At 43.0% G+C, this 26,735-nt stretch overlaps 1 protein-coding gene across 8 annotated transcripts in view; it reads left to right on the plus strand.

The window, feature by feature from the left end:
- Positions 1-26,735, plus strand: part of DPF3 (double PHD fingers 3) — a 197,312-nt gene that overhangs the window by 45,727 nt on the left and 124,850 nt on the right. Inside the window, exon 1 of one of the 8 annotated variants that reach the window (XM_034769269.1) lies at positions 24,882-24,954. The exons of the other annotated variants lie outside the window; for them this stretch is intronic. The gene's annotated coding sequence lies outside the window, so the exon portion shown is untranslated. Of the gene's footprint in view, positions 1-24,881; positions 24,955-26,735 lie in introns of those variants that run through there. 8 annotated transcript variants of the gene reach the window in all.

The following is a 26,735-nucleotide window of genomic DNA, read 5'->3' on the forward strand; positions in this document are numbered from 1 at the left end:
GCAAGTTCAGAAATAAGGGGCAAGTCTTGGTCACCTTACTCATGTGAATAGTTCCATTAAAGTCAATTGGACTACTTGGGAGAGCAAGGCTAGTATGTTGGAGTGGGAGCTGGGGTGGTCCTCACTCCTTTTGATATCATTGTGACTACTCACATGAGCAAGGCCAGTAAAATTTGACTCTACATGTTTGTGTTGTGCTATTTCCATTAAATGACGCGTGAACCAGAGGTCCTGATTTTCTGGCCCCTGTGGTTCATATGACTCCTACATAGACTGGAGAACCTCTGCAATAGTGCTATTGCTGACTAGACCCTTTAAAAATAACTTCATCCTGCCAAATTCATAATGCAGCAATACAGGGAAACAAAATCATTGGGCCAGATTCTCACTTGTAGTAAATCTTGGTAGTTACATGGACTTTAATGGAGCTGAGCCAATGTACACCAGCAGAGAAACTGGCCCATTCTCTTCACAGACTTTTTCCATGAAGATTGTATTTTAATTCAGGATTTGTATCAACTCAGTTCTCCATGTTTGAAGCAATCCTGTGCTTGCCCATTTTCTTGTCACCGCATTGATGGCCTCTCAAGAGCAGCTCTCACTCTGTAGAACTGTGGCTTCTATTAGCAAGTTTCAGTGTGTGCTTTATTTTCCCCTTCGCTCCTCCTTCCTCGATTTGGGTAGCAGATGGTGCTAATTCCCATGGTGATTCTTGATGCAGCTGAGGTCTCTTCCCTGATGCCTCTACTGTATCATGGAAACTCCCTCTGGTCTCTTTGGAGAAGAGAACACATAGCTGATTATTATCTTCTGTTTATGATTTTTAAGATCCTATTAGGATTATATTTCCCGTTGCTGGGTTTTTTGCCCCTCTCCAACCTGTTCCCAGGATCTTTGGTATGACATTTCCCCTCCCATCTGGGGAATTTTCCTTTACATTGTTGTCAGTTAAATTATTTTGCATTCCTCTACGCACAACACAATTGCATTTGTAAACATTCCCTTTTGCCGCTATATTTACATTCTCTTTCAAGAGGAAAGGCTGACACCTTACAGATAGTCAGATCATTTTAGTCTCGTTAAAATAGTGCATTTTTCTTCCCTATTTTGTTTTCTGCTTCAAAGTCCATATTAAAATTTTCATTTAACCTCAACTTTAGCTCTAAAGCTGACCCTGGCCTCTCCCTCTCTTTTGTGGCACCTCTCAAGGCCAACACTCCTTCCTCCCCATTGTTCGAACCAACTATGTATCATGCTCTTCCCTCCACTGGCTTCCAATCTCCTTCTATATCAGATTCAGATGTCTCATTCTCACTTTCAAAACCCTGCACAACTCTACCCTGGCCCTCCCACTGGTGTAACTCTACTGAAATCAGTGCATTTATACTGGTGTGATTAGAAACAGAATTTGACCTCTTGTCTCTGATTGCCTCCTGCTCTGTCATTAGTGCCTTGTGGTCTTCTAATTCAGCTTTCCTTGTTGCTCCTTTAGTTTCCCATAAGTGACTGGGCATTTTCCTATTGCTTAACCTCCTAGACCCTGTGTGCCATGATACCTAACTCCCCTCCTTTAAACCTCTTTCAATCTTCCTTTCTTTTGGTTAGCTTTCCTCTGCTGGTCTCCACATTGGCATTCATAAGAATGCTGGACCAAATTCGGGTGCTTTTGAAGTCCCATGCTTTCTCCCACTGCCCCCCCCCCTCTTTTGGCCAATTCTTACTGTTATATCTATTTAGATAGTAAATTCCTTAGGGCAGGGACTTGCCTATTTTATTAGCTGTAATGTGCCATGCACACCTGTGCACTGTATAAATGTAGCAATCCAAGGGAGCAAGAGGGTGTGTCCTTCTGAAAATCCACCAAGCTCTAGTGACAAAAGGAATTGCATCGTCTTCACACCAAACTGAATTTTTCAGCATGATGGCTAGTACATCCGTGGAAAGACTAGCTTCAGGGTATGACTCTCCCCCTGGAGTGGAAATGAGAACAGAAAGGGGGGGGGGGTGTAGTAGTTTATAGAGATTCTTCCCCCATCCCATCCTTGTATCTCTTCACAGCGGAGAGGTATAAACACCTGAGAGTCTCAGTTTGAGCAGATGTAGGGCACTTTTCAAATATTTGCATAGAGACTTAATCTCTCTTCATTCTTAATCAGGGAATTGCCACAGTCCTATGTTGTGGGAGAAGAAGGACAATGGTTCCATGTGCTCCTTCAATAGTTCCTCCTCTGGGATGCTAGTACCATATATGACATCATGGTCAGCCTCTCAGGTGAGTCCTTAGAGGCCTTGGCTGTCCCAGTGACACATGTTTCAAGTTGTTGTTTTGTAGAAAGCATTGTTTAGATCAAACCCAATCTCAGTTGCTGGATGCAGTGGCTGTTGGGTCCAAACTTAAACAGGAAAATGCTACCAGAAATTAACTGTAATTTCTTATGTCTATCACTGGGGCTCAAATGTAAAAGTGTGCCTGGGAATTAAGGTTGGGGATGAGGTAGAAGTAAAATCAGTGGCTCACATGGTGTGTGTGTGTGTGTGTGTGTGTGTGTGTGTGTGTGTGTGTGTGTGTGTGTGTGTGTGTGTGTGTGAGAGAGAGAGAGAAGGCTGGCTTGAGTATCAATTATATATAGTCCCTAGCAGAGAGCAATAGCATCATCAAGCAAACAGTTTCTCTGTTCCAGGAACTTCTAATCAACAAGGACTATAACTCTAGGCTTCTTTCCCAGTCATCTCGGGCAAACGTGCAAATGTATTGTTTTTAACCCTTATATATAAGGCCTCCCTTCCACTCCCAATAATGGTCACTAACCACATGTGCTTTGTAACCTAGATAGCAATACACCAAGTTTTCCCCAAAGTCTATTTGGCATTGTGTGGTACCAGTGGGACAATTCATTATATTTTAATTTGCAGATGTCTTGAACCAGTTTGGATCTAAAGGTGTCCTCCCTCTCCCAATGTCATGTTTGTTGTAGAAACTGAGACATAGTTTCCTCTCAGTTAAAGAGGTTTATCCTCCATCACCGTCAAAGTTACTGAACGTGGAATTTTGGTCCTCTGTGTGTGTGAGATTCCTGTGATTTTTTTTTAATCCTGTTTCTTACAATGCTTAAAGTTCACTTGGCAACATTGTAGGCCTGATTCTCCCCTTACTTTTGTTTTACACCACTGTATAACAATATACAGTATAGTCCCCACTCAGTAGCTTCAGTGGAGAAACTCTTTATTTACATGTGGTTGAGAGGGGAATCGGGCTCCTTGCATCTCATCTGAAAAGCAATGATGATGTGATGCAGTAGGAGAGCTGCTCTGTGCATCAGCCAGCAGTGAGGGTCTGTCGATCACCCTGAGTCTCTCTCCTTGATATGTGTTTAGCCAAGGAGGACTGAAAAGGATTCTTTAATTAGCCTGCTACTCCAGGGAGTAGAAAAACTGGGACAGGAATCTAATCTGGCTTTCCTGGATGGCAGGGCACAGCAGTAGGCTGGCCAAAGAAGTTAAATGTGAAACATTTTGTTTAAATATTTACATTTTAACCCTTAGGAAACTGGCTTGTGTTCCCAGCAGGATGTAACCTTGCCACTGGCTCATCTCAATACTTTTGCTAAGGCTGCTGGTGTGGACTGTATTAGGAAAGGTCTGCAGCCTCTAGGGACTGGCCTGGAACCTCTTCTTGTAGTTGGTTAACCCTGCCCTGCTTCTCCTGTGGATGGTCTCCATGACCCTTTATCCCCCAGACAGCCGTCTGAGTGGGAACCACCTCCTCTAGTTGTCCAGTTCTATTCTCTCCGTCAGCCCAGGAAGCATCAGTGAGGAAGCAATATATGCCTATGCCAGAGGCTGGAGATGTCCTGGCATGAATGGCAGAGCAGCTTTTTCTGATGAGCAAGCCAGCTCATGAGAATAGGTGAGCAGAGAGAATGAGGCTGGTGAGCTACTCAGGGTCCCTTTTCATACTTCAGAGTGGAAACTAATGAAGGTGTTGATGGGCTATTGTTGAATTCAAAGCTCTCCACGTGATTGGCCTACCTTTATCTCTGCCTCCATAACCTTCCTTGACAGGGCTTTCCAATGGAACAATGAAACTACTGGTCAATACAGAGAGGCTGAACTATAGTGGGAGCCACACCTCAACTATGGAACACACTCCCACGAGGGATAAGAATGGCCACCAACATCATGGCATTCACACCAAACGCAAAAACTACTTTTAGCTCTGTCTCAGTCACTTGTAATGCTGATATTATTCCATCCATTTAAACATACTGAAAAATGCAGTGCTTTTTTATAAGGCCCAAGAACTTTATTTTCAAGTTCACTTCACAGTTTGTATATGCTGAGAAAAGGTTTTTACCTGGTGTGCTCCCAGTGCTGATAAACGTGTGCAGCTTTTCTGTAGCTCTGGCCTTCTGCAAAACAAATACTGAGATCTCACCACTTATTTTCCTTCCAAGGTTAGCTGCCAATTTAACTACTCTTATTGCCTTTGCAGCTTCTGTCTAGAAGCCACTCCTGACACTTTTTTTGTTTTAACATTTACTTCTACATTTTTCCAAAGAAACAATCACTCTTGGAATACCACCAAGAATGAATTTGGCCCAGTGAGACCAATAATGGATTGAAGCTCTATAATCTCTGATATGCTGTGGTACTGAAAACATTCTACATATCAAAGGCAGGGCTTCATTAGGATAATTCATATCACACACTTCATTTAAGATGGACAGCAAGTGTTTTTTTGTTTTTTTTCATCCCAGTTTATTAAAACAAATTTCAGTGATGTTGGTTCTGCTGAAAGTTTCTGGATTTCCAGACCTGGAGACTGAAGTTCTCTATCCAAAGACCCTGTACAACATGGTCAGTGGGAGTGCAAGCTTCCCTTATATCTATTCCAACAGCATGCCTCCATAAGAACCTAGGAGAATTATATAGCTTTCTCTACACTGGTTTAGAAAGTGGATGGGTAAAGAATTAATGTAAGCTAAATTGATAGAGGGCACCTCTAAACCAAAATAAGTGTTCCCACAAGGGAATTGCACCAATTTATCCAAACTGATTTAGTTTACTTGGTACAATTTCCTTGTGTAGATGAGGCCCTAGAGAAAAGTTTGGTCTTCAAACACATTCATTCTTTTTCTAGGTGTGCTGCTGGTGATGGTAGTGCTAGTTATGTGGAAACTTGTCAATTACAAAGTGAACTTCAATCCCCAACTCACGTCTTATGGGTTACATGGATTCCTTTTGTTTTCTGGATAGGCTCACCCATCTGGGATTATGAGAACCGCTTTTGTGCTGCCTCTCCCCCAGTCCCAAAACATTTCTATAGAAGTTGAAACAAGGATGTAGGGAAGTATGCAGGTGATGGACTGCTGGGCTTCATGGGCTCCCTTGTTGGGAGCTAGCAGAGAACTGAAGTGGATGAGAACTTAGTTCGTGGGATTTTAAGACTGTCAGACCATTTTTGAGAGAGATTGTAGGGGTGGGGGAAAGAGAGAGGCTTCCATTATCTGGGGCATATTTGTATTCAAAGGAAAACTCTCCTCTGGGGCCTGTTATTCTTGATAGCATCTCCAAGACTTTTATCATAGCCCAACCAAGTATTTTCTTTCTATTTTAACTAGTGATTGTGTATGGGATTCTGTCATTCAAAGAGTTCTGGGTCCCTTCCTTGTAAGTACCCCCACAATGGATATGTAGATTACAAGCTCTGAGGCACTTGGAGGAGGCTAGAGGTTGGTGAAAATGTCCAAACCCTTTCCACACGTCCTTGAAGCACCTTGTCTTGAATTGAAAGTGACTGTTTGATTCAGAAATCCTATTATCTGAGGACCATTCACACAATAACCCTAACAGCCCCTCTGTGTACTATCAGGGACTACTAATTGTTGTAAATGTCTGAGTAAGTTTTTTTTAAACACTTTTAAATAAACCCTGAAAACACAGATGCTAATTTCACGGCACGACATTTCTTTCCCTTGGGTTCCTGCTTTCTCTCTGTTTCTCTTCTACTTTACATCAAGACATGGCAAAAAGCCAACACATCAGAGGCATGATGGTTTGGGAGCCATGTGCAAAGATCCCGAAACTCCTTTGAATTGAGACTCCTCCTACTTCACAATAATTGTACTGTATTTTACTTGTCAATAATGCTTCTTACCCCAGGATATCCAACTGCTTTGCAGAGAGGTATGTGTGTAGGTATTATCCCCACTTACATAAAGAAAAATAAAGCAGAGGTAGGTTGCATGATTTGCCCAGGAATCAAAGCCAGCGGGGACACTGACTCCCAGTCACAAGACCTTGCTTTCCTCAGTAACTTTAGTTACAAGCCTTTCTTCTATTCTGTTATAGGGAGGCTCCATATAATTCCCATTTGACTTTCACTTTATCATACACAGATAAGGATTCTCCCTAGATGTCCATGAACCTGGTAGGAAAAGCATAAAAGTTAAGATCTGGGCATACCTTCACCAAGGACTGTTGTTCTGTCCTTTGTCAGGTCATGCTTAACTCCCCATTCACTCATCACTTGTGCCATAGTATGTTGGACAAGAATTATATTTAAATAGTTACATAACTCTTAGTTAAAAAAACAACAGTTGATACACTTCCAAGTTAATAAAACCTTTACAGAATAAGGGAGGAGCAAATAAATTCAGATTAAATAAGAAGCAACCTGAACACTGACCAGAATTGAACCATTTTTGGGTGAGAAATATCTCAAGAGTGAGAATTCTTCCCTGATTTCCCCCCCCCCCCACTTTTGTTCACCTCTGCACTTGCAGGTTGCATACAGAAGTGGAAATGCCAAAATACTGTGAGAGCAATTGCTTTTATGAGATGTCTGGACTTTCTGGAACCCAAAATTATCAGAAATCTATGAGTGTTATGGTCATATGAAATCTTCATCCTAACTATGCAAAACCATGTGGCTTGGATCAGAATTGAAACTGAGCTGAATCACTGAATCTAGTGAGGTTACAGGATCCTTTACCAAAGAACAGTAAGAATACTTTAAAAAAAGTAGATAGATTGGGACTAAAACAGCTCATCAGATGTGTGTGTGGCTTTTAAAATTTCTGGAATTCAGAGGTTTGAGCTGTAGTTCTGTATTTTAGTTTGTAGACAAGTTCATAACTGAAATTTAGCTCAGACCTTTCCATGTGTGGCTTCTATTTGGGGGGCTCTGTCAACAGTATGAACAGATCTATGGTTCTTTTCTTCTGTGAGATTTCTGGGATGTCAGGAGTAATGGAACATGGAGAGGAGCGGAACTAGGGTAAAGGGACATAATAAACTTAAAACTTAGTTTCACAAGAAGGGTGAAAAAGAGTGTCAGGCACCACACTTCCCTTACACACTTTGTATTTTTAAAAATCACATTTTTTATTTTGTATGTACTTCTCTCTTACCTGCTGCAGTGTGGAAAGACTGGCACAACAGCAGGGAAATCCAAGTAAGACTGTACAGCTGAAACTGACTATATGCAAAGAGCTGTCAAAAGCATGCAGCAACCAAACTGAAAAATGGAGAAAATCACATTTCCTCTAGTCTCTCTTAATGAGGGTGACCTTATGGCTTGGTCTACACTTAACATTTAGGCTGACATAGCTATGTTGGCCAGAGGTGTGAAAAATCCACACACCTGAGTGCCACAGCTATACTTACCTAACCTCTGGTGTAGATTCAGCTCAGTCAATGGAAGAATTCTTCTGTTGACCTAGCTACTGTTGCTTGGGGAGGCTGTGTTCTGACACCAATGGTAAAACCCCTTCTAATGGTGTACGCTGTGTCTATGCTGTGGGGTTATCCCACAATAGCTCTGGCACCATAACTATGCTACTAGAGTACCCAGAAAGTACATATGGCCTAAATGTGACCCGTGACAATACAAGGTTAAAAAAAAAAAAAGTTCAGACAGAAGTGCGATTTATTTATGTTAAGTTGGCAATGTCCTTTTTAAAGACGGATCAAGAATGAGTTTCTGTAGGTTGTAGAGCATTTTTACTATCATCTCATCTCTCATCAGTGAAAATAAAATTCAGAGGGATCAGGTTCTCTCTTCAGCCTTCCCATCTCACTGTAAATAGGACCAATCCTGCTGTGAGTTTTTCTTGCGGCCAGGATGGAAGGCGAGGGCTATACCAGAGGATGTTCTTGGGCTAATATGGCTTAAAGGTAACACAACACTCCTCCTCCTCCCATTAGAAATAAAGCATGCTACAGCTTTTGTGTTCCTCACATTAGGTCAGAGTCACTGCTGAGGTAAGTAGGCAGAAGCCAAAGTCAACAGAGTTGCACCTGCCTATGCCAGTGGTGGGTCACTCCAGCCATTTTTTGTTTTGCTTATATGAAAAACTCCAGGGCATTTTCAGGGATTGCAATGGGCCAGGGCCTCTTTTTCACAGTTTATCAGAGAGTAGAGTATGGCATCAGTGCAATGTTGTCAACATAATGATTGGACGTTTGGTTCAACAGTGACTTCATGAGGGAATAGCGTCACTTTACTGACCTACTGGCAACACAACCTGCAGCACCTGGGTTTTCAAACTAACATAAAGCATCACTGCAATGTAGCCCACTCTGAGGTATGCAGCCCAATAGTACACAACAGGGAGGGTGAAGTTTGGCTAAGAACAGTATGTGGAGAGAACCTCTACTACTATGGAAAATTCCATGAGATTTTTAATATCTATAAATTGGATAGGACCTTGACTCTTAAGGTCTCATTCAAAAGATGCTTTCCTCCTTTCAATGGTATAGTGGCTGAAACAAAAGAAGTTGTACTTGGTTGTATTTGATACAGGAATGGATTATTTGAGTTGATCTGGAGAAAACAAAGGGCTGTTTGTTGCTATATTTTAAAAGGATTGTCAAGGTTGCTCATAGCATTGGATGAATAGGTACTCTTTATTTTAGAGTAGAGAAAATTCAAATAAATGATAGACATTCAGTTACCTACCTCAGATAGATCAAGGGCTGAACTGATCCCATTTGAAGTTGAATGTGTGACCTTAGGGAATTTGTGTGACATTGTGAGGGGTGGACTAAGCCATCTCTTTCAACCTGCATAGGCGTTCCCTGTCATGGTGCTTTACTTAAGCCCTGGTTGCATAGCTATCCTCCAGTGGAAGCAGCATTACTTGAAATGGAATATACTGTTTATTAAAGTGTGTTCCTGTGCCCACAACATGATTTTGTATAATGGGTTTGTGTAGCATGCAAGGGGAGAGAACGGGGTAAAAGGACAAAATAGATAGGTCTCTGTCTCTGAGCATGGAAAAGTCCCATCACATTCTACTGTGATGTTTGCACTGGGAATAATATGACAAGGATTATGCCTGCTGCATGTGAACAGTGAGAGGAACTTTTTGCTGGTATGTTAGGTAGAAAAATGCCTAAGAGTAACTGAGCTCCTTGTTGACAGAATAGCTTATGAGATGCGTTCAAACTATCCATTTGTAAAGCATTTCTGTGCAGTACACTACAGTGCTGCCGTCTCGCTACATGCTTCCTCTTTGGAAGATTTTTCTGCCTGGGCACCTTCATAATGCAATCAAGCTGAACAGGAAGCCATGGTAGGGCTTGTATCCAAGGTGAGGGACCTTTGGATATTCTTGTGTCTTAGTGTGTGTGAAAGTGCATTCATGACCTGATAGCATACAAAGCAGAGAAGCTGGACAGCCAAATAGACAAAGACTTGTGCTTGGCAGGGCACAGAGAGAAAGGAAAACAATTGAATGGCGTAGCTGAAAAAAAGGCTATAGGGTGACAGCATTGTAAGAAGAAATAATAGGTGATTTATACTTCTTAACATCATGGAGACCTCTGGATGTAAACAGCAAATGCTCCTCGTGGGCCAATCTGGGAAGATATTAAAATAAATAATAATAATACTTGTATTATCCTAGAACCTAGGATTCCCAGCTGTGGACCAGGACCCCATTGTGCTAGGTGCTGCACAGACCTGGACCCAAAAGAGCTCACAATCCAAGTACAAGACGAGACAACAGATGAATATGACAGACCAGTGGGGAGCACAAGGAAACAATGAGACAATGGTCAGCATGTAACCTTCCTCTTTCTCTCTTTCAAATAAATATTAAGAAAAATGACTGGAGTCACATGCAAAGAGAGGAAAGAATCAAAGGGGCAGTGACAGGGAAGACATGTTGACTGTGTAGCAGGATGGGAAGGAGATAGAGTGTAGCCAGTTGGTTAAAAGAGCCAAGTGAGAACCAGGGTATCTGGGTTCAGTTCTTGCAGTGGAGCCTTGTCCTCTTTGTGCCTGTCTGTAAAAATGCAGATAACTCTCAACAGGCTGCAGGAGGCGTAATTCATTGATTAAGGTGGGAAGAGCTGTAGAGATAAGCAGTGTTAGTAGGGAGTGACTAGGTAGTGGCACTGGCCAGGAAAGCTTTCAGCATTTATGCTTGGCTGGGGTGTTGTGAGCTCGCTTGGATATAGGCCTCACTGGTGCTATTCGTACGCCGGTCATCTTGGCATTGGGTTGTAACATGCCCTGGGTGCGTGCTTTTCACCATAAGGCTGCTCAGAATAAGGCCGTCTGCTTCCTAAAGAGTGTGAGTAGGAAGCAAGTCACACCTATGGCCCGTGATCTGCATTGGTTGCCAGTCTTTCCAGTTGCAGTTTAGGGTGGTGCTTTTAATTAGGACCCAGCACACTTTATATCAGAGATCACCACCCTTCCTATGTCATGCTGTGATGGATGAGATCGCCCAAAGCACTAAGCTATCAGCCCTCCAGTTTAACTGTGCAGGGACTGGCAACAGTGTGTGCATGCAACAGTAGAATTTGCTCCCCACTTCAGTTCAACAGAGCCCCAAACTATTCACCTTCACCATATGCTGCAAGCCCTATATAGTCTGCCAGGCTTTTCAACTATTGTGATAAGGGCGTGAGAGTTGGGAGGTGATTTTATGGGATTTGAAGTGTCCTTTATGTTTTCCTGTTTAATGTGGCTTATTGTAACATTTTGTAAACATGTAAAGATCTCTGGGGAAAGAGGGCTTGCTCATCTAGGAGTTTGTTCTCTTTCTGCCCTGTAGCTCCTCTAGGAAATACTTGGTATTAAAACAATTTTTTCCCCTTCCAAAAGTTCAATCTTGCACAGTAACTTTGTCTAAGCTTTCATTTGTCAACAGTCTATATTTGCCTTCTCTAAAGCCCCCAAAGGGGAATTGAAAGCCAACGACTGTTTCTTAAAGTGAATTATTTCATCAGCTTGCTCATTCATATTTCGAACATTGCTGATCAATTGTACACCTGAGGAACTGCATTGTTTTGCTGCACTGAGGGTTTCTCAGTTACAAAACTTGGTTCTGAAAACCAGATTGGTCTTAAAAAGCAGCCTCCCTGTAGCAAATTCCCTTTGTCTCCCTCCTCCCACTAGCCATACAGCACCTTTACTCCCCTCTTGCCTGTAAGTGGACAGTAATGACATCATTACAGGCATGAAACGGCATCATTTTGCAAAATTTCCCCATTCACTGGTGTGACTCAAGCCAGCTCAGAGTTCTGTAGCTGCCTCTTTCCCCTCCCAAAGACATTCCTCCTCAATCATGCTGTCTGAGGAGGTTACTACTACTAAACAATCAAGTTCTGAAGTCCTTATTCGTGACAAACCTTCACTGACTCCTTCATAATTTGGCCTATTAATATTTCTACCACCCTTTATTTTTAGCCTTCTTTCAGTATTAATACATATAGGATCATCAACGTAAGTCATGATTCTCTCAGGATACTTTTTACCTACTATTGTTAAAAGTAACACCTCAGATGGCTACAAGTGAGATCAGAAAATGCTACTGTATCCTATTTTTTAGGTTGATTTGCTGTGTACTTTTGACAGCACTTTGCACATACTCAGTTTCACCTATGTTGTTTGTGTGGATTTTTCCATAGAAGAACAGGGGGGGCGGCGACCAAAAAACACACAACTGTAGGAAAGTGTGATTGAAAACCACAAAGATTGGTAAGGGGGAAAACCCAATGGGAGCTGTTATGCCAGAACCTATTTTTAATTCACTTTTTCAAATTGACTAGGGCCCAGATGCGCTTAGGTATTTAGGCACTTAACTCCCATTATTTTATTAGGAGTTAGTCATCTAAATACTTTTGAGAATCTAGATCTAGGTTTCAAGTTGGAGTCCTTTGCGCCATATTGTTGAGACATCCTAACTAGTGGAAATGCCAAAAATCTAGCTGGCACCTTCTAATGTCTCTAACTGGGGAAGCCCGCAAGAGTGATTGGGTCTAACTCCTGTGCAGGGACACCCTAAGTAAGTTAATGGTGTTACACCAGGGATGGATCTTTTCCATTGTAAGCTTCTCCAGGCCTATCAGTAAAACAACCAGACAATGCTTTGATTAAAGCCAAGGCAAGAAAAAGAGCAAAGGGAGCTTTCTTCTAGGAAATGAAATTCTTTCTATGGAGCTGGCAGGAACCCAAGAGTTCAGCTTTAACTTACCTGGAGAGGTTGCTCTGGGATCTCTGAAATTTAACTCCTATTGTAGAGAGTTTTACAAGATATTTCCTGGGTTGTGGAGTTTTTTTTCTTTGTCCTAACCCTCCTTCCTTCTTAAGCTTGTCTAGAAAGTCGTCTTTTCAATCAATTCCCCATGCCCAAAACACTAAGAAAACCTGCTGGCTTTGCCAGAAAACGTTTAGCACATTAGCAGGTTTAACTGCCACAGTTGCAATCACTTAGGAGGCCACAGAACTGCATAGATTTCATTCCAGGATCCCTTCCAGCTGGTGGCTTTTTTTGACAACACTCGGTGGCACAGTTACAAGCACACAATGCCTGCAATATAGATGAAATATGAGTTGCTGTACTACATGGGGAGCATAGTTGTGGGGGAGGAGGGAGGGTAACAAGATCAGCTTGATAATGTCTGTAGAGAGAGAAATTTGAAGTGGCTTGGGTAAGGTTTCCACTATCTAGTATCCTTATGAAAATGGTTATTACTGCAGTTGCTCTGTTCTTGCTTAAGAAAAGGATCAGTGCTGACCTATCCAGCTCTCTCTGTAGTAAGTAGTATTTATGCCCTGTTGTTTTCTGGCTTGGGTAACTCATGTCACCTGCAACTTATTTCTGTAATGGCCTCTGAGTCAGATTCTGCGTGGGCTTCAGCAGTGTAAAATACAGACGAATTCCTTTGAAGTCAATGCAGTTACTCTGGATTTTTAAACTGGTGCAGCTGAATGCAGAATTTGGCCTTCTGACTCTAGTAACACCTGCAGCAAGAACAGAGCGGCTTCCAGCCTGCTGAATTGAGCCAGGCAACTGCTTATCTCTTCTGCAGATGTTTCTGCCTTTTTGTCTCCTTAATGTAGGGAGAGGGGGAGTGACAGAACATTGGAATGTGCCATATCCTCTCTGTTCCCTCCTGGTTGGTTCAGTGTAACCAAAAGCTAGTATGGTTTAGGAGCTGGAGACTAGGTGCCAATCAACACAGCAAACAGGGAACTGTTTAATAACTTGTTAGTTCTCTGACCATATTATTGCATTTTTGACTGTGGGGATAGGGCTAAATCATGTTAGGAAATCATGCTGTCATTCTAGCCCTGCCTTGAACCATATGCTAATGCTGTTGGGCCATATCCAAGTGTAATGACTGTTTAAAGATGATAGCTACCTGCCCATGTTTCTCAGCAAAATATCTGTTCACACTAGAGAGGGAAATTCTGCTGGAATGGTGCTAGCAATGACCATGTTTGGACACTTCTGTAGGCAGATGGCATGGCAAGATTCCATGTGGGCCAGCCTTGCTGTTTCCTAGCGTATTTTTTTTTCTCTGTATGCTTCCTTTGGAGGGACAAGATGCTGGAGAGATAGGGTGCTGTCTCTACAGGGATGGGACTCAGTTGCTCTGGTCTGCAGGGAGTAGCACTGACCATCTAGCACTGGCAAAGAAAAATGTGTTTCTGTTGGTTTGGTTGTTGACAAGCATCCTAATGGTCTGCTGTGAGGACTGAGGACTAGATTACTTGAATCAGGTTACCCTAGATATGCACGCCCAGAATGTAAAGGGGATTATACAGAACTTGGGGGGGATACTAGATTATTTTTTGTTAATATATTGAGTATAAACCTATTTGGAAAGGCAATAAGCCATCTACTCCAACATGCCAGCTCTTCTAAGCAATGATATTAACCCCCCTTTAAAGTATTTCCACAACATTGCATAGTGCTGTAAGGTGTAAGTTGTGTCCTCACTCCTTCCCATAATTGGGTATTCCCTGTCTGAGTGGAATCAGACTGCAGGTATTGAAGTGCTTGTGCATGCTGCAGCTTGGTGATTCCTGATTATGCATCCTCACCAGCAGCTTGTCTGGCTTTGGAGAATATCTCCATCTACCCTTCCTGCCTCCCATTGCTTGCACCTGTGACAAGGACATGCATTGGGCTAAATTCTCTATCTTATCTCCATGCAGAGGGATCTGGTCTGTGTGAGCCAAATCCACCATGCTGTCGAAGGAGAATGTTCATAACTGGAACTAATTAGGACAGAAAGTAGCCAAGAAATACACGAAAGAGGGAATTTGTGCTTAAATCATTAAATAAAAGAGGGGAAAAAAACCCCAAAACAAATGTGAAGATAACATGAAATTTCCTCTTTGATGTTCTGCGCTGGGCAGCTTTCAGTCTTTGTTTAAAGACTTTTCCCCCTTGTTTGCTTCTTGTTGGATTGTATCCAGTATTCCAACGTTCATGTAATGCCTTGACTTAGCTATCGCTTTTCTTGGGATAATTATAGGTTAGCATAATGTATCTATTGTTCTGTTCCACAGAGCAGCACTGTCATATGGATGGCTGGGGTGGGGAGGGGGAGAATCTTTGTGAGTCTCCTGCATCCACACTGCGTCTTTAATTAGCATTCTTCCTCGCCTTTCCTTCCTACGCTGAAGGCTGAGCTCTGCCCCTTCTCGGCCTGTTGCTTGCTCTCTCTTTCCAGCTGCTGTAATGGTGCCATGGCTGTCATTCCAGGCAGACTTCACTTACGTCCTAGAAGGTTTCCCTTTCAGAATGAAAATGACATTAAGCCACGTGTTGAGCTACTGGTATTTATAAAGGAAGCATGTAGATTATCCTTTCCCAAACTGTATTCGTTGAGTTTCTCTCATTAGTTTGAACAATTTTTATTAGTACCAGAGAGGAGAAAATATTATTTATTACATTAGTGTCCAGAGCCCCAGTCTGGGATCAGGATCCAGTTGTGCTACACACCGTACAGACATGGAGTAAAAACAAGAGTCCCTGTCTTGAAGAGCCTACACTTTTTCTTATATCAACATTTTGTCTTTGCCCCCAAAGTAAAGCGATGGGGTACTGTTGTGGAATGTTATAAACTTGTCTTTGTGTGTTTATGACATGTGAGTAGTACCTAAGTGGGTGCTTGAAAAATAAGAATAATATAAAGTGGAAAAGCCTAGTTAAATAGCTACAGTTATATGCAAGGAAAAAATCGTGGCTCATAATTAGGGCCCTACCAAATTCATGGTCCATTTTGGTCAATTTCATGGTCATAGGATTTAAAAAATAGTAAATAGTAAAAATAGTTTTATGATTTCAGCTATTTAAATCTGAAATTTTATGGTGTTGTAATTGTAGGGGTCCTGACCCAAAAAAGGAGTGTTGTGTGTGGGGGGGTGTCATAGGGTTATTGTAGGGGGGATGTGCGGTACTGCTACCCTTACTTCTGCACTGCTGCTGACGGCAGTGTTGCCTTCAGAGCTCGGCAGCTGGAGAGCAGCGGCTGCTGGTCGGGAGCCCAGCTCTGAAGGCAGAGCCATCGCCAGCAGCAGTGCAGAAGTAAGGATCGCATGGTATGGTCTTGCCACCCTTACTTCTGTGCTGTTGTCTGCTGAACTGAGCCTTCAGTCAGCAGCCGCCACTCTCCGGCTTCCCAGCTCTGAAGGCAGCAGCGCAGAAGTAAGGGTGGCAATACCCCAACCCCCCTAAAATAACCTTGCGACCCCCCCCCCACAACTCCTTTTTGGGTCAGGACCTCCAATTTGAGAAATACTGGTCTCCTCTGTGAACTTTGTATGGTATCGGGTAAAAGCACACAAAAGGCCAGATTTCACACGGGGAGATCCAATTTCGTGGTCCGTGGCACATTTTTCATGGCCGTGAATTTGGTAAGGCCCTACTCATCATTGGTTGAAAAGTCATGCAGTCAGTCACTTGGTTTCTGTTGTTGCCATTTCTAAGGTAAACAATACTGAGATCTGGAGTGAGTTTACAGTCAATCAGGCTGCATATGCAAATAGATGCATCTAGATTAGTTGTGCTGATGTCAGTGAAAAATATTTTTTGTCTTTGAGTTCATCAGGTAGCCTATGGAGATAGTTCCTGACTGGTTCATCAGAGGATAATAGTAGGCTTTTTTTCAGGACTTCAGACTACCTTTGGAATGTCCTTTTTTTTTTTTTTTTTTTTTTAAAGGAAATAAACACTATTACACTTTTGAAATCCATTGTTTTACTGCAGAAAGTTCGAGATATTCAGAATATATTACAACACATGAATCCTAGAAGTTAAAGAAGTAAAGACTATCCAGCTCCATATCATTGTATAATTGTTCTCCACAGGACCAGACATCTGGTTTGAAGATTGTAACCCGAAGAAATGTTTTTGTACACTTATAGGATGACAGTTTGCAACTCTGAGATTGTGTGTATGGGGTGGGGGAATGAAGGGCATGCAAGCAGACTTTTCAGTGTGTTCTTGCAATATGATGAGGCCTTCTTAAATTCATCTCTTTCATAATAATAATTTGTGGAACTATCTCTCAGAAACAAAGGAACCAAACAGATGTACAATTTGGTAAACTGCAAGCATTAAATGGCCAAACTTGTCATCCCTGGTGTAAGCCCATAGTGTTCAGGGGAGTTATAATGTGTGATGTATGTGTATAAGGAGTGATGAATGTGGCCGATATTGCCTTTTTCAGTAAAATTTAATTTTTTGGTTGCTTTCCAAAGGAATGGTGAACTAGAGATAGTGCTTTAGAAACAGATGATGTCTCTTGTATTCAATGCCTGCATCCTGAGAGAGAGGGAGAGAAGCTAGCCAGCCAATTCCTTACTGGGGATGTTTCCAGAGCTAAGGAACATTGCCAGGTGTGGTCACAGGCTGGTTCTGACCGCATTATGTATGTTTGAACAACACTAGGATCCTCAGTACAACTGCTGTGCTTACTTATCGTATTTTTCCCCTTTGTGTGCTGACCATGGAAAACCACAGGTTAATCTCAGTCAGATCTTGCAAATGGTTGACACCTTTGGACCAGATCCAGAAAAATTCCTTCCCCTGGCTTAAGCCTATTTACATACCAGAGATTATTACCAGCTGGCACTCACCTTTTTTATTCATTCCCACACATCATGACCCATGCGATTGGCTCACTTTTTTTAGTATTTCCTTTATTCTCAATGTATTTTTAAAAGCCAAATAAGTGATCCTTGTGTGTCTTGAGGTCTGCTGCAGTCATTCCCATTGATTCAAATGACACCTTGAAGGAGATGGAACAAACTGGCTACAGTCTCTCATCGTCTCTCTTTCGCTTGCCCTTACCCCACACTCTCTTGTGGCTGAAATCCACTAACGCTCATGATTCTAGCTGTCTTTTTTTGCTTTTTGTCCACTTCTACCTCAAAGAGCCAAATGCCATCTCTCTCCATTATCTGAGCTTAGATCAGGGACTCCTTTCATACCCCTAATGTTGATCAAAGATTTTAAACTGGAAGTAAAGCAGGAATCAACTGCTTGTTTGGGGAAGAAGAGAGATTAAATCTGAGAATTGCCCTGGGTCACTCCACTTGAAGAGCCTGGCCTAATAAAGAACACACTATGAACATTATTTTATTTATTTCTTCATTATTAATATAATACTCTCCATGTTGTATAATGGCAGAAAGATAAGAACAAATTCATCTTTGGTGTCACTTGGTTGCATTCCGTGGATTTACACCAGGGATGAATTTGGTTAAACTAGATTTACAGTTACAATGGTTGCTTGCTCTTCTGATGTTTTCAGATCCCACCCACTCCTCTGAGATTTCAGGGAAGAGAGAAGACAAATCAAGTCTGTACATGTGTCCTAAACTTAGGATTCATTTTTGTTCTTCCAGGGGTGTCCAATTTTTAGCTCTAATCTAGGCTTCATAGCTGGTAGGGGGCTTTCCATGGGATAAATAAATAGAGATATCCTATCTCCTAGAACTGGAAGGGAAAGGTCATCAAGTCCAGTCCCCTGCCTTCACTAGCAGGACCAAGTATTGTTTTTGCCCCTGATCCGTAAGTGGCCCCCTCAAGGATTGAGCTCATAACCCTGCATTTAGTAGGCCAGTGCTCAAACCACTGAGCTATTCCCTCCCCTTGAGGTGAATCTGTGAATTTCAAGGATGCTTTGGCCATGACCCTTTCCCAGTCAGTGCCACCAACTTTCAGTGCTGTTCTGGCTGCTGCTGCAACCCCTTCCAGGCAGAGTTTCTCTTATCTGGGGTCCCTAGCCATGGGTCTTGGTAGAAGCTGATGTATCCCACTCAAGACTGAATTAAGTGCACAGAGTGCAACAGAACAGCCAAGTTTCAAAGTAAGGTAAAAAGGTAAACAAACAGGCTAAATAGTGAGAGACACTAGATTTATGAAATTCATTCTGGTTCAGTAACCTAAATTGTCTCTTTCAACCAAGATAATTTTTTATCTTGACAATGTCTCTTCAAACATTCTTCTGCTGGCAGGGCTAAGGGAAGAGCAGAACACAATGGGCCTGATTCGCCTCTCACAGTGATGTAAATCAGAAGCAATTTCACTTAAGTCAATGGACCCAAATAATTTCAGGCTCCTCCTGAACAGAATTTGCTTGACAAGCTGCAATGGGCTATATTCAGAGTTTGTTTAATAAGGGAAGCCTTCACCCCTGGGGCAACTCTCCCAGATCTCACTAAACTCAGTATATGAGAGAGAAAGTGGGTGAAGTAATATCTTTATTGGACCAACTTCTGTTGGAGAGAGAAACAAGCTTTTGAGCTTACACAGAACTTTTATTCAGGTCTGTAAAATGTATTCAGAATGTCACAGCTAAATACAAGTTGGAACAGATTGTTTAGCATAAGTAGTCAACGCACATTTCAAGGGACCACTCATGGTGAAATGGCCTGTCAACATCCATGCAGTCATAGGAGAGAAAGGGAGGAGGCGGGAAAGGGAGCTGCATGTGGGGTTGTTAGTGGGTTATAGATTGTTGTAATAAACCATAAATCCAGTGTCTCTATTCAGTCCATGCTTTTTTGTCTAGCAATGTTATGAATCTAAACTCCCAGGCTCATCTTTTGAAAGTGTTGTGCAGGTTTCCTTTGATGGGGATGGATAAGTCAGACATAGAGTGATGGCTTTGTGAAATGTGTTCACCCACAGGTGATATGGTGATTTTATCTTTTATAATTTTCCTGTGCAAGTTCATTTGAGACTGTAGTGATAGTCTGGATCCACCCACATAGCTGTTATTGGGGGCGTGTAGTACACTAGATGAAGTACACTACATGTTGTGATAGGCATGTGTAGGACCCATGGATCTTGAAAGGTATGTTTTGGGGAGTGTTGATCATTATAGCAGTGGCAATACGTCTGCAGATTTTGCATTGGTTGTTCTGGCAGGGTCTGGTGCCACTTTTTGAGTTGGTATATCCTGGTCTATTGGGAGCTTGCTTCTGATGATGAGCTTGGAGAGATTGGGAGGTTGTTTGAAGGCCAGAAGAGGGGGTTCAGGAAAAAATTCTTTCAGGCGGGCTCCCCATCGAGTATGAGTTGTAGTTGTTTGATGATACCCTGTATGGGTTCCAGTGTAGGGTGGTAGGTGACAACTAGGGGTGTGCGATATTTCTGTATCAGATTCTCTCTCTTGGGTGGCTCAATCCATGATCCGATCGACTTCTCTGGTGAAGTGTCCTTGTTTGGTGAAGGCAATTTTGAGTGTGTTAAGGTGTATATCCCAGACTTTCTCCTCTGTGCATATTCTGTGGTATCTGAGTGCCTAGCTGTAGATAGCAGATTTCTTGGTGTCTTTGGGGGATCTATGAAGGTAGGTGTGGTGATCTGGGGTTTCTTCTATAGAGTTGTCTGTAAGGTTCCAATATTGAAGCTGATTGTGGTGTCCAGGAAGTTGATGCTGGTGTAGGAGTGTTCCAGAGAGAGTCTAATGGATGGGTGGTGTGGTTGAAGTTGCGGTGGAAATCTATGAGGGAGTTTAAAATCATCTGTCCAGAGGATGAAAATATCATTGATGTATCTCAGATATATCATTGGTTTCATGGTGTATTTGTCTAGAAATCTTCTTCAAGGTGGCCCATGAAGAGGTTGGCATATTAGGGAGCTGTCCTGCTCCCCCGGGCTATTCCTGTGGTTTGGACAAAGTATTTGTTATTGAATGTAAAGTTGTTATAGATGAGGATGAAATGGATGAGTTTGGTGGTGTGTTTGGGGTAGATATCTGAGGGCTGTCCATTGCCTTGTAAATATTTGAAGCAGGCAGCTATGCTGTCATTGTGAGGGATGTTGGTGTATAGGGAAGTGGCATCCATGGTGGTAAGGATGGTGTTCTGAGGGAGGTTGTTAATGTTTTGGAGTTTGTGAAGGATGCTGGTTGTGTCCAGGAAGAAGCTGGCTCTGTGTGTGGTGAGTGGTTTGATGATGGTTTCTATGAGTCCTGATATTCCTTCAGTAAGAGTGTCATAGTCAGATATGAGGGTCTGCCTGGGTTCCTGTGTTTGTGTATCTTGGGAAGTGTTTAGAAAGTCCCTGGGGTGGGTCCTTGGAGGATAAGTTTGTAGAATTTCTCATGGAGTTATTTGGGAAAGGATTTGATGATATCTTTAAATTCCCGAGTTCTTTATAGGAGGTGGTGTCGGAGAGTTGTTGGTTGGCCTTGTTAATGTAGTCATCACAGTGGAGGACGACGATGGTGCTCCCTTTGTCTGCTGGTTAGATTGCTATCTGGTGGTTAGATTTCAGGGACTGTATAGCTGTCCTTCCAGTGGTGGAGAGATTGTGGTGCATGTGATGTTAGTTGTTGACTGTGAAATCCTTAACGATGTGGGTGAAACCAGACAATCACTATGCTCTCGAATGAAATCACACAGGAAAATGATAAAAGACAAAATCACCGTATCACCTGTGGGTGAACACTAGTCACAAAGTGATCACTCTATATCTGACCTATCAGATCTCATACTCAAAGGAAACCTGCACAACTCTTTCAAAACACAAGCCTGGGAGTTTGAATTCATAACTTTGCTAGACACTAAAAATCATGGACTGAACAGAGACACTGGATTTATGTTTTATTACAACAATCTATAACCCACTATTAACCCCCACCAGCTGCCTTTCTACCCCTGCCCTCTTGTGGTCTCCTCTGTGACTGCAGAGATGTTAATTTGCCACTTCACCTTGAATGGTCTCTTGAAATATGTAACTTCCTATGCTAAACAATCTGTCCCACCATGTGTTTAGCTATGACACTCTTAGTATGTTTCCCTGAAGAAGAGCTCTGTGTAAGCTTGAAAGTTTCTCTTTCTGACCAACATAAATTGGTCCAATAAAAGACATTACCTCACCCACCTTCTCTCTCTAATATCCTGGGACCAACACAGCTACAACAACACTGCGTACACTTAATATGGTCAACTTTTTGTATGGTCTCCGTTCAGAGTGCAATGGTAAAAGGCACTTTTGTTGAGGAAAACGACTTTTTAGCAACCACATTGTGGGATGCCGTATTTATTCTGTCTGATGGATACAGTCTTGCCAATGCTTGTGATTTTTCTTAGAGCTCCCAGCTCTTGGAATCCAGAGACTGCATGAGAGTCTCAGCTTTCATTTAAAAAAAACGTTCCTAGCTCTCCTGGTTGTGGAGAAAACCTTGAAAATGGGAACTGAGTGTAACCTAAAGCTCAGAAACCAGAAGACAAATAACAAGAAATTCAGATTTAAAAAAAAAAAAATCTTCTTGGGAGCCTGACTCATAATTTTTGAATGTTTTTTGTTGTCAGTATTGTGGATATTTGTAGAGCACCAGCCCTTGGAGCAAAGGTCGGCAAACTTTTTGGCCTGAGGGCCACATCAGGGTTGCGCAACTGTATGGAGAGCCGGGTAGGGAAGGCTGTGCCTCTCCAAACAGCCCGGCCCCTGCCCCCTATCTGCCCCCTCCCACTTCCCACCCCCTGAATGCCCCCCTCAGAATCCCTGACCCATTCAACCCCTCCTGCTCCTTGTCCCCTGACCGCCCCTCCTGGGACCTCTGCCCCCTATCCAAGCGCCCTCTGCTCCTTGTCCCCTGATCACCCCCTCCTGGGACCCCCACCCCTAACTACCCCCTGGGATCCCACCCCCTTATCCAACCCTCCCCCCGCTCCCTGTCCCCTGACTGCCCTCCCGACCCCTATCCACATCCCTGCCCTGACAGGCCCCCCGGGACTCCCTCTCCCAACCCTCCCTGTTCCCCATCCCCCCGCCCCCTCAGAACCTCCCATCCAACTGCCCCCTCCTCCCTGACTGCCCCCCAGTACCCCTCAATCCCCACCCCAGCAGCAGGAGCTCGCAGCCACGACACCCGGCCAGAGCCAGCTGCGCTCCCCATGCTGCCCAGCAAGAGTGGTGGGCCAGAGCGCAGCCCGTGGGGGAGGGGCCAGGGACTAGGCTCCCTGGCCGGGAGCTCAGGGGCCGGGCAGGACGGTCCTGTGGGCCATAGTTTGCCCACGGTTGCCCTGGAGTATCTAAGTGAATCCCCATCACTGGAAGTTTCTAAGAACAGGTTAGATAAACATCTGTCAGGGATGCTCTAGTTATACTTGATCCTGCCTCAGTGCAGGGGGATGCCTCTCAAGGTCCCTTCCAGCCCTACATTTCTGATTCTATGATTTTTCTAGTTAAAACTAGAGATAGGCCTGTCTGTAATGGGTTGAATCTAAATGCTACATCTTATTTCTCCAGAATTTGGGGCGATTCGGATTCATATCTGGATTTTGAGCCCTCCTCCGTGAAGGCACATTTGGCTCTGGAGGGTTGGGTTGGCCTATTCTAGAGGTATGGATCCAAAGGGATGGGGAGGCCCATTCTAGAGTTTTGAGGCCTGATCCTTGACTGCTTTATGTTGCATCCTGAACAGAGGGGTGAGTTGGGAGGAATACACAGGCACAGAAACACTTGACAAGTTTAGCAGAATTTTATTGCAATAAGACTGACAGTCACTGACAAAAACTTCTACTGGTACCTCCTTACCTTCTCTGGGTATAACCTTCCTTTCTGTATGGAGCATATCTAAGCTTTAACTTGTTCTGAAATCTTTCTGGATTAGATTTACCTGACTACAACAGTTCACTTAGTAATGGGTAGGGGACCCATTTTGATCTAGGGCCCAGAGTTAAGAACATAGGAACACAGGATGGGCAGAGACCTCCTGGATCATCCTGTCTAGTCACCTATTACTGCAGGCAACCAACTTCTCAGTCTCCCTCACACACTCATGGTCCCTTGCATCTCTTTTTTTTTCTTTTCATCTGCCTCCACTCACACTCATCCTTCCCAGAGTGGTTCTGCCACATGGGAGCTGCAATGAACAACTCTCCCAGTGGTCCACTTTGAAACTTCACCTGCCCTATTAACTGACCCTTTGAACAAACCCCTCAATATAATGTGATTTTAAACCTGGTGTTAGGAAATGAATAGTGTACTCTATATTCTCTGTACTCTAGAAAAACTCCTATACTGCAAATACCGCCTCAGTCTTCCATAATCACGCCCTTGCACCTTGTGCAGTCATTAACACCTGTGTAAACTGAGTGTAAGATGCTACCATAAATCAGAATGGTAGCCTCTTATAGCCAGCGTTCATGGGTGATAATGATTACAAGAGATAGCTCAGTGGTTTGAGCATTGGCCTGCTAAACTCAGGGTTGTGAGCTCAATCCTTGAGGGGGCCACTTAGGGAACTGGGGTAAAAATCTGTCTGGAGATTGGTCCTGGTTTGAGCAGGGGGTTAGACTAGATGACCTCCTGAGGTCCCTTCCAACCCTGATATTCTATGAGGTGCAAGGTGGTGGAGAATCAGGCCTACAAAGTTCAGATGCAGGACTCAAATCCAGGTCCAGCTAGAACATTTTTTATTTTAACCTTCCAGTTAGTGCAAAGTTAATTGTGTGACTAAAAATTAAGTTGAGTTTTTTCCGCTTCCTACTCTTCTTTGTGCAAAATGATTCTGGAATCAGAATTTATATGACAATCATCAATAACTTTTTCTAAAGTAACTTGTGGTTCTGCAGAGCAGACTATAGTACAAACTGCATATTAATCTGAAGGGAGCAGATGTTTACAGTAATATGGCATTATTTTCACTGTCATTCTCCTAGACATAATGACATTTTAAAAAGAAGTAACTTAGGGTGAGTCCTCTTTCTTCAAAAGAACTGCATTCCATGAGGTTCCCCTCTAATATTATATCAAGCTGCACTCTGTGCATCTCAGATCCACAAAAAACACAAACCAACAAACAAAAGTCCCCACAAAAACCCTGAAGCAGAAAGATTTGAAAATGTGTCCATCTTTATGTATTCAAAAGTTTAAAATCTGCCAACCTATAGAGAATTATAATCACACACAAAGCATGCCACCTTAAATCCTCTAGGAATTTTGCCACAGGTGCCTGCCAGCTGCTGTCGATGTTTCCAGCTGTTCCTCCACTTTTGGATGCACCACACAAATTGAGAAGCCTCATCAACTGACAGATGAAGCTGAGGAGTCTGATGGATGAGCTCTGAAGGGTGGAATGGGGTGGGACACAGAATTTCTTCTGAGAGGATGGACTGAGGACATAACTGTACAGTAGCTGCCTAGGAACTGGAGGCTCCTTCTCTTAGTACGTTCTGTAAGTGACACTTTTTACATTTTGCCTTTTTAGACCAAAAGTAGGAGCATTAGAAAGAAAGGACCATAACTACAATATTCTGTTCTGATTAAAATCTTTCCCTCAAAAAGTAACACAGGAATCAAGAAGAGGATCCCCCTCAGTTATTCACGCTGCCCACAAAAAGAATATTCTCCAGCCATAGAATCTAAAAATACATAATATAAAATAAACACAGACATCCTCTGCTTATAAAAACTAAATCAAAGTTCCTGGGCAACTCATCTAAAGTAAAACAGTCAATGCAAAAACCTCAGAGATAGCAACCTTAAAAAAAGTATTTGATAAGTATGTGATACATATGTAATATAACTGTCTTAAACTTAGAGACATTTTGTTATTGAATGGATTCACAGGGTGAGCCACAAAACCACCATTGTGCAGTGTCCTGAAACTATGTTGTGATGTCGTTGTTGCTTTATCTTTGCTGTTGCAGCACACGATCACATATTGATGGTAAGCTATGTGCAAACATCTCAGGGCAATGTCAGATCATTACGCCATGATTGTTTTGTGGCTCTTTGAAAATTGCATTTCTTCTTACTTCCACTCTTTCTGACTGCTGACATGGAGGGGCGTTTTCCTCTTTTTACCCATCCCCATGGCAGTTTGGAAGAATAAAGAGGGATCCCAGATGCTCTGGTTTATTTGCACAGCATTCTTGTTTGTAAATCAGAATGAGAGGAGCTCTGAACAAACCTGCAGGCATCACCAGAACCACATGTTATCCTGCAAAGTGCTACAAGTTGTTACTGGTTTATATAATAGATTTTGCCCAACTGAGATTATATGAGTTTTTTGGCTTCCTGGAAAACATTGTATGCTTCATCAGGTCACATGGTGCTCTTTCAGCTAGTCACTCTGCTTATTCAGAGAATGATTCAGAGTGGGACTAGTGTGTGTTTGTCTGACAAAGTGGAGAAGTGATTCGCCATCTGCTTATACCTCCTCCAGCCAAGGAGTCTGATCCTGAGAGGTGCTGTGTACCCACCATGCTCATTAAAGATAATGTGAGGTCTGAGAATTCAGCAGCTCTCAGGATCAGGCCTAAAATTAAGCCATGATAATCCCCCTACCCCCGATTATTCCATTCCCCATGGAAAGGTCTCCATGTATTGGAACTGGAATTGCCACCAGCCATCATAACTCTGACTGCTAAGGGAGTTGGAGGTTAAATCCATGAAATAACTTCTATCTTTTATGCTCTCCCAGCTTTCAACCTGACCCAGTTAGTGGTGGCATGAATCCAGAATTTCTTGGTACTGAGCATGAATATCCAGTGCTTCAGACTGACAACATTGAGACAGCCATGCACCATGGCTTCCACTCCAGCTGGGGCCATGCCTCATCTCATAGGGTTCCTAGAGGTGCTATTGTAACACCAACAGACCCTGTTTGTCGGCGGGCGGATCAAACCTGGGACCTCTAGAGTATGAGCCTCTACTGCATGAGCTAAAGGCCAACTGGCTGTTAGCTGAGGCTGTAGAGCAACTCTCTCTCTCTCTCTCTCTCTCTCTCTCTCTCTCTCATTTCTTTCTTTCCCCCCTGGTCTTGGTGCCACTAGATGGGACAGAATACCACCCCACCCCCAGGAGGTGTGTGGGTTACACTATGAACAGTGCAATGTCAAGTGCTGTGGGCTTGTCCTAGGGCTCCCTAGTAACACTCTGTACGTGAGCCTAAGAGAGAGGATACAAAGAGACCAAGTAAGAGGATTAAAGCTACTTTATATGGGGCAGACT

Source organism: Trachemys scripta, chromosome 4 (genome assembly GCF_013100865.1).
Source record: "Trachemys scripta elegans isolate TJP31775 chromosome 4, CAS_Tse_1.0, whole genome shotgun sequence".
NCBI lineage: Eukaryota > Metazoa > Chordata > Testudines > Emydidae > Trachemys > Trachemys scripta.